This window comes from Oncorhynchus tshawytscha, linkage group LG22 (assembly GCF_018296145.1).
Source record: "Oncorhynchus tshawytscha isolate Ot180627B linkage group LG22, Otsh_v2.0, whole genome shotgun sequence".
NCBI classification, from domain to species: domain Eukaryota; kingdom Metazoa; phylum Chordata; class Actinopteri; order Salmoniformes; family Salmonidae; genus Oncorhynchus; species Oncorhynchus tshawytscha.
In genome coordinates this window covers 39257334-39264833 of record NC_056450.1, presented here as the reverse complement: position 1 = coordinate 39264833, position 7500 = coordinate 39257334, and the positions used below count along the sequence as shown (strand labels likewise).

Below are 7500 nucleotides of genomic sequence, written 5' to 3'. Positions count from 1 at the left end.
TCGACAGATCGAGAGAGAGAGATAGAGAGAGAGATCGAGAGAGATATAGAGAGAGAGATCGAGAGAGATATAGAGAGAGAGAGATCGAGAGAGAGATATAGAGAGAGAGAGATCGAGAGAGAGATATAGAGAGAGAGAGATCGAGAGAGATATAGAGAGAGAGAGATCGAGAGAGATATATAGAGAGAGAGATCGAGAGAGATATAGAGAGAGAGATATAGAGAGAGAGATATCGAGAGAGAGATATCGAGAGAGAGATATCGAGAGAGAGAGATCGAGAGAGAGATATCGAGAGAGAGAGATCGAGAGAGAGAGATCGAGAGAGAGATATAGAGAGAGAGAGATCGAGAGAGATATAGAGAGAGAGAGATCGAGAGAGAGATATAGAGAGAGAGAGATCGAGAGAGATCGAGAGAGAGATCGAGAGAGAGAGATCGAGAGAGAGATAGAGAGATATAGAGATAGATCGAGAGAGAGATATCGAGAGAGAGATATCGAGAGAGAGATATCGAGAGAGATCGAGAGAGATATCGAGAGATAGAGAGAGATAGAGAGAGAGATAGATCGAGATAGATCGAGAGAGATATCGAGAGAGAGAGATTGAGAGAGATATAGAGAGAGAGATCGAGAGATATCGAGAGAGATCAAAGCCAAGCAAACTGCATACTATTAAGACATGCTATAGATGGAAGGAAAGTAGTGTAGAAACCTACCAAAAAACTATTGGCCAACAAAAAAAAAAAAAACCCTTTTAGACGTCTTCCTGGACAAAAGGTTAATAGCAAAGGTCTAAACTTAGAAAGCCTAAATAGTATATTTGACCTCTCAGCTTCCCTATCAAATCTAAACACCTCAACCAGACAACCTAAGAAAATGAACAACAATGACAAATGGTTTGATGAAGAATGCAAAAACCTAAGAAAATAATTGAAGAACATACCTGACCAAAAACACAGTGACCCAGAAAAGTCTATGCCTTCACTACGGTGAAATACCAAAACAGTACAGAAATATACTAAGACAAAATAAGGAACAGCACATCAGCTATCAGCTATTAAAGACTACCAGAACCCACTGGATTCTCCTATTACACTTAATGTCATTTCAGAATCCATAGAATCTAACCACTTCTGGGATAATTTGAACACACTTAACAAACAACAAGATTACAAATCTTAGAATCAGCTATTAAAGACTACCAGAACCCACTGGATTCTTCTATTACATTGAATGAACTACAGGACAAAATACAAACCCTTCAAATCAAAAAGACCTGTGGTGTTGATGGTATCTAAATTAAATTATAAAATATACAGACCACTTATTTCAACTGACTTAAACTCTTTATAACATCATCCTCAGCTTTGGCATCTTCTCCAATACTTGGAAACAAGGACGAATTACCCCAAATTTGACCCCAATAACTACCGTACAATACAGTACATCAACAACAACCTTGTTAAAATCCTCCCCATTTCAAGTAACTGCAGGCTCCTACATTTCCTCAGTGAAAACATGTCCTGAGCAAATGTCAAATTGGCTTTTAACCAAATGACCACGGACCACGTATTTAACCTGCATGCCCTTCTTGACAAACAAAACAAAAGCAAAGTATTCTCCTGCTTTGTCTAGTTCAAAAAAGCTTTTGACTCAAAAAAATACAAATACATATTTTTTTAAATTGCGTTATGTAACTGTATCGATTCCCCCAATCACTACAGTATATAGGGTGCTATTTGTGATGTAGCCTATGTGTACATTGAGTTTTTTCCCAAAACGCTATAGCCACCAATTTTTCACATTTGTGTTTTTCCATCAGAAGTGATTGCTTTATAGGTACCTTCATTGTGTGTAAAATATTACTGTTCTGAGATTTTTCATTCATAGATTTTAGATGTGTGTAAAAAAAAAATGTTGCTAAATGCTACTGTTGAAGTCGGAAGTTTACATACACTTAGGTTGGAGTCATTAAAACTCGTTTTTCAACCACTCCACAAATTTAACAAATAATAGTTTTGGCAAGTCGGTTAGGACATCTACTTTGTGCATGGCACAAGTAATTTTTCCAATAATTGTTTACAGACAGATCATTTCACTTATAATTCACTGTATCACAATTCCAGTGGGTGAGAAGTTAGCATACACTAAGTTGACTGTGCCTTTTAAACAGCTTGGAAAATTCCAGAAAATGTCATGGCTTTAGACACTTCTGATAGGCTAATTGACATAATTTGAGTCAATTGGAGGTGTACCCATGGATGTATTTCAAGGCCTACCTTCAAACTCAGTGCCGCTTTGCTTGACATCATGGGAAAATCAAAAGAAATCAGCCAAGACCTCAGAAAAAAATGGTAGACCTCCACAAGTCTGGTCCGTCCTTGGGAGCAATTTCCAAACGCCTGAAGGTACCACGTTCATCTGTACAAACAATAGTATGCAAGTATAAACACCATGGGACCACGCAGCCGTCATACTGCTCAGGAAGGAGACACGTTCTGTGTCCTAGAGATGAACGTATTTCAGTGCCGAAAAGTGAAAATCAATCCCAAAACAACATCAAAGAAGATGCTGAAGATGTGAAGATGCTGGAGGAAACAGGTACAAAATAATCTATATCCATAGAGTCCTATCTCAACATAACCTGAAAGGCCACTCGGCAAGGAAGAAGCCACGGTTTGCAACAGCACATGGGAACAAAGATCATACTTTTTGGAGAAATGTCCTCTGGTCTGATGAAACAAAAATAGAACTGTTTGGCCATAATGACCATCGTTATGTTTGGAGGAAAAAGGGGGAGTCTTGCAAGCCGAAGAACACCATCCCAACCGTGAAGCACAGGGGTGGCAGCATCATGTTGTGGGGGTGCTTTGCTGCAGGAGGGACTGGTGCATTTCACAAAATAGATGGCATCATGAGGCAGGAAAATGATGTGGATATATTGAAGCAACATTCCAAGACATCAGTTAAAGCTTGGTCGCAAATGGGTCTTCCAAATGGACAATGACCCCAAGCATACTTTCAAAGTTGTGGCAAAATGGCTTATGGACCACAAAGTCAAGGTATTGGAGTTGCCATCACAATGCCCTGACCTCAATCCTATAGAAAATTTGTGGGCAGAACTGCAAAAGTGTATGCGAGCAAGGAGGCCTACAAACCTGACTCAGTTGCACCAGCTCTGTGAGGAGGAATGGGCCCAAATTCACCCAACGTATTGTGGGAAGCTTGTGGAAGGCTACCAGAAGTGTTTGACCCAAGTTAAAGGCAATGCTACCAAATATTAATTGAGTGTATGTGAACTTCTGACCCACTGGGAATGTGATGAAAGAAATTAAAGCTGAAATAAATAATTATCTCTTACTGTTATTCGGATTTCACATTCTTAAAATAAAGCGCTGATCCTAACTGGCCTTAAACAGGGATTATTTACTAGGATGAAATGTCAGGGATTGTGAAAAACTGAGTTTAAATCTATTTGGCTAAGGTGTATGTCAACTTCCCAACTTCAACTGTATATGCTACTGTGGAACTCTCTACCTATCAACTGACTGTCTTCCATACCACTTCTCTATCTCCTCCATACTACAGGAATTGAGAAAAACTGACTTTAAATGTATTTGGCTAAGGTTTATGTAAACTCCCGACTTCAACTGTATACAGTATATCCACTGTTTAGCTGGAATGGAATGTTCATATCCTGTATATTTGACTGTGATATGTGGTTGTCTCACATACAGTGCCTTGCGAAAGTATTCGGCCCCCTTGAACTTTGCGACCTTTTGCCACATTTCAGGCTTCAAACATGAAGATATAAAACTGTATTTTTTTGTGAAGAATCAACAACAAGTGGGACACAATCATGAAGTGGAACGACATTTATTGGATGTTTCAAACTTTTTTAACAAATCAAAAACTGAAAAATTGGCCGTGCAAAATTATTCTGGATAAGAGCATCTGCTAAATGATTTCAAATGTAACTGTTTTAAATACAGATATCGTATAACTGCATTCAATTATTTTGTTTACATTTGTTTTTATATTTATGTCACAAGTGTATAATTTGTACTGTTCTTTATTAAAAGTGTAGTTATTTATTCCATGTGTAAAACCTAGCACTATTCCTTATTTCTCTGAGAGAGGCAGATATTTAGCATTGGTAGATTATTTGTCTCTCTGAAATGAAATGGTTTTAAACAAATACATATCTGTCATTGAACAACCCCATGCCATGATTAGATAGTGATAAAGAAGTACATTTAACAACATTCCTGAAAATGGACATATGTATATCGATGTAGCAGTGTGAGCAGGGAGAGCGGAGAGAGATGTTGGTTAGGTGTATTCTGCAGCGCATTCGCCCTGAAGAGCGTGTCATCAGCCCTGTACGTCCTGTGCCGGCTCCCCGCACTCGCCCTGAAGAGCGTGTCATCAGCCCTGTACGTCCTGTGCCAGCTCCCCGCACTCGCCCTGAAGAGCGTGTCATCAGCCCTGTACGTCCTGTGCCGGCTCCCCGCACTCGCCCTGAAGAGCGTGTCATCAGCCCTGTACGTCCTGTGCCGGCTCCCCGCAACTCGCCCTGAAGAGCGTGTCATCAGAACGGTGAAACCTGTTCCTGCTCCACGCACCAGGCCTCCTGTGCCGGCTCCCCACACTTGCCCTGAAGAGCGTGTCATCAGAACGGTGAAACCTGTGCCGGCTCCACGCACCAGGCCTCCAGTGCGCCTTCTCAGCCCGGTACGTCCTGTGCCGGCTCCCCACACTTGCCCTGAAGAGCGGGTCATCAGTCCGAGGGAAACCTGTGCCGGCTCCACGCACCAGGCCTCCAGTGCGCCTTCTCAGCGTGGTACATCCTGTGCCAGCTCCCCGCACTCACCCTAAAGAGTGTGTCACCAGCCCTGAATCCTCTGCGCCGGTGCCCAGTCCAGGCATGGCGTCCAGTCCCGCTCCATGGCCGGAGCCTTCCTCTGCGCCGGTGCCTGACTCTAAAGGGGAGGGCCCGGGTGGGCATCCCTTACGGCGGCAGCTCTGGTGCGGGACCTAGACCCCCCTCTTCTGGCTCCCCCACTTTGGTGGTGCCTCTGGAGCATGGACCCTCGCCGCCGTTCCCAAACTGGGAACCCTCTTTGCGGGCCCCAGACTGGGGACCCTCTTTGCGGGCCCCAGACTGGGGACCCTCTTTGCGGGCCCCGGACTGGGGACCCTCTTTGCGGGCCCCGGACTGGGGACCCTCTTTGCGGGCCCTGGACTGGGGACCCTCTTTGCGGGCCCCGGACTGGGGACCCTCGCTGCGGGCCCCGGACTGGGGACCTTCGCTGCGGGCCCCGGACTGGCCCGTGGAGCAGCCACAGGATTCACCACGGTGCCGGCCAGGTCACTCGCTCCCCACGGTAAGCACGAGGAGTTGGCACAGGTCTATAACCTGACTCCCCTGACCTGACTCCGCCAATCTCCCAGTGTGCCCTCCTAAAACATTTGGGGCTGCCTCTCAGGCTTCTGTGCTAGCCGTGTCCCCTCGTAACGCTGGGCCCCTTTTCTAGCTGCCTCCGTCTTCCTAGCTGCTTCCACCTGTTCCCATGGGAGGCGATCCCTTCCGGCCAGGATCTCCTCCCACGTCCAGGATCCTTTGCCATCCAGGATTTCCTCCCAAGTCCATTAGTCCAGAAAACGCTGCTCCTCCTTACCACGCTGCTTGGTCCTTTTGTGGTGGGTAGTTCTGTCACAGGCTTCTTCCTGGAAATGACCAAAGCGCAGCATGGTGAGCCTACATTTCTCTTTTATTTATATAAATGTCGCCAACAAAACAAGAAACAAAGAAACGCCCATGAAGCTTAACTTGGGCAATCGTGCCACTAACAAAGATAACTACCCACGAATGCAAAAGGAAAAAAGGCTGCCTAAGTATGATTCCCAATCAGAGACAAAGATAGACAGCTGCCTCTGATTGAGAACCACACCCAGCCAAACACAAAGAACTAGAAAACATAGAAATAAAGAAACTAGAATGCCCACCCTAGTCACACCCTGGTCTAACCAAAATAGAGAATAAAAGCACTCTCTATGCCCAGCGCGTGACAATAACATTAATTAACACAGTGACAGGTGGAAATGTCATACTTTTTTAGCTCTGCTCTAAAGTTCCAAACATTCCATTTAGACAGACGGAAAAAGTAACGGACAAGCTAATTGGTTTAGCTTAATGGAAGACAGAACAGAGCAGAGCCAGGTGGATGCAACGAGGTGTGTGTGTGTGTGTGTGTGGGTTTGACACGGATGGCTTTGTTCTCTCTAATGATAATTACAATGACAACGTTCTAACTGTAGTCATGTCAGTTTCAGACACACTTCCCCTCACGTCCCAGTAATGGATGACTTTGTATTAAACCCCCCGGATGATGGGATGGGATGGGTTATACTGTGCTGCTAGTGAGTTATTTATTGACTGTAATATTCTATAACAGGACATCAAAGGCAGGTTTGATGCAGTAGTAAATATGGAAATTCTGATGAGACTGCTTTTCTTGTATCCCAGATGGCGACCTACAGTACTGTATCACCTACCTAGTGCACTACAAAATGGGTCCTGATCAAAAGTAATGAGCTAAATAGGGAATAGGGTGTAATGTGTGATTCACTAGTCTCCACAGTTGGAGAAGTGCCACATGGATTTAGAAGGGAGAGAAAAAAAAATGCAAATGAATTCGAAAAGTAGAAAATATATTTCCGTAACTGGGGACATCACTTCCTGTCCGTGTCCTCTCCAGTAGGATGGAAGATGTTCAGAGAGGGAGGGCTAAAAATTCCAAATGGTATACCGTATGTGTGTGTATGTATGGTTTTAGTTGGACAGTAATGACTGTGGTTCTTCCGGTGTGACTCCTATTGTGGCTGTGTGCTGTGGTATGCTACGGTTGCTCACCCTGCCGTCACCCCCCTGGTTTCCCGGGGCCTGCACTCCAGATTTACCGGGTCACAAAGGGTGGCGGCACAACACCCTGCAGTGCTAGCTGCCAGCCCCATTATCACAGAGGTAAACAAACTAGGACCAGGCACACAATCTTCCTTAGAACCACAACCTACTGCAATCTTCATCACACTTTGCTCTCCGATTTCTCAGAACTGGCTGGTTTTTCCCCTCCAAGTGGTGCACAAGGTTTTCAATGGACGCTTCTGCCTCCATGCAGTGTCCTCGGTGTTCTGGGAGCTAGCTGGAGATTTACTGTGTGTTACTTTACAGGACTGTACTTTGGCAGTGAAAACACAAGGCCATCGGGATATGTTGGTTTGTTGGATGGTGGTGCACCATCTGACTGTAAATAACGTTATAAATAATGTTACAAATTGGAGGATTTATATGGAGACATTTTGATGAAGCAGTGTAATGCAATGTGTTTTAAAGAGAGGGACGTTGTCATCTAGGTTATACACTAAACACATTAAAAGTCGTTGTATGTGGTTGAGTTGAGTGGGATTGTTGGCATATTATTTCAATTCAGTACACAGTCC

The 7500-nt window shown here is 44.3% G+C and overlaps 1 protein-coding gene across 2 annotated transcripts in view; it reads left to right on the top strand.

Moving 5' to 3' along the window:
• LOC121840472 (copine-5-like) overlaps positions 1-7500 on the top strand; it is a 216012-nt gene that overhangs the window by 28991 nt on the left and 179521 nt on the right. The gene's annotated exons all lie outside the window — the stretch shown is intronic.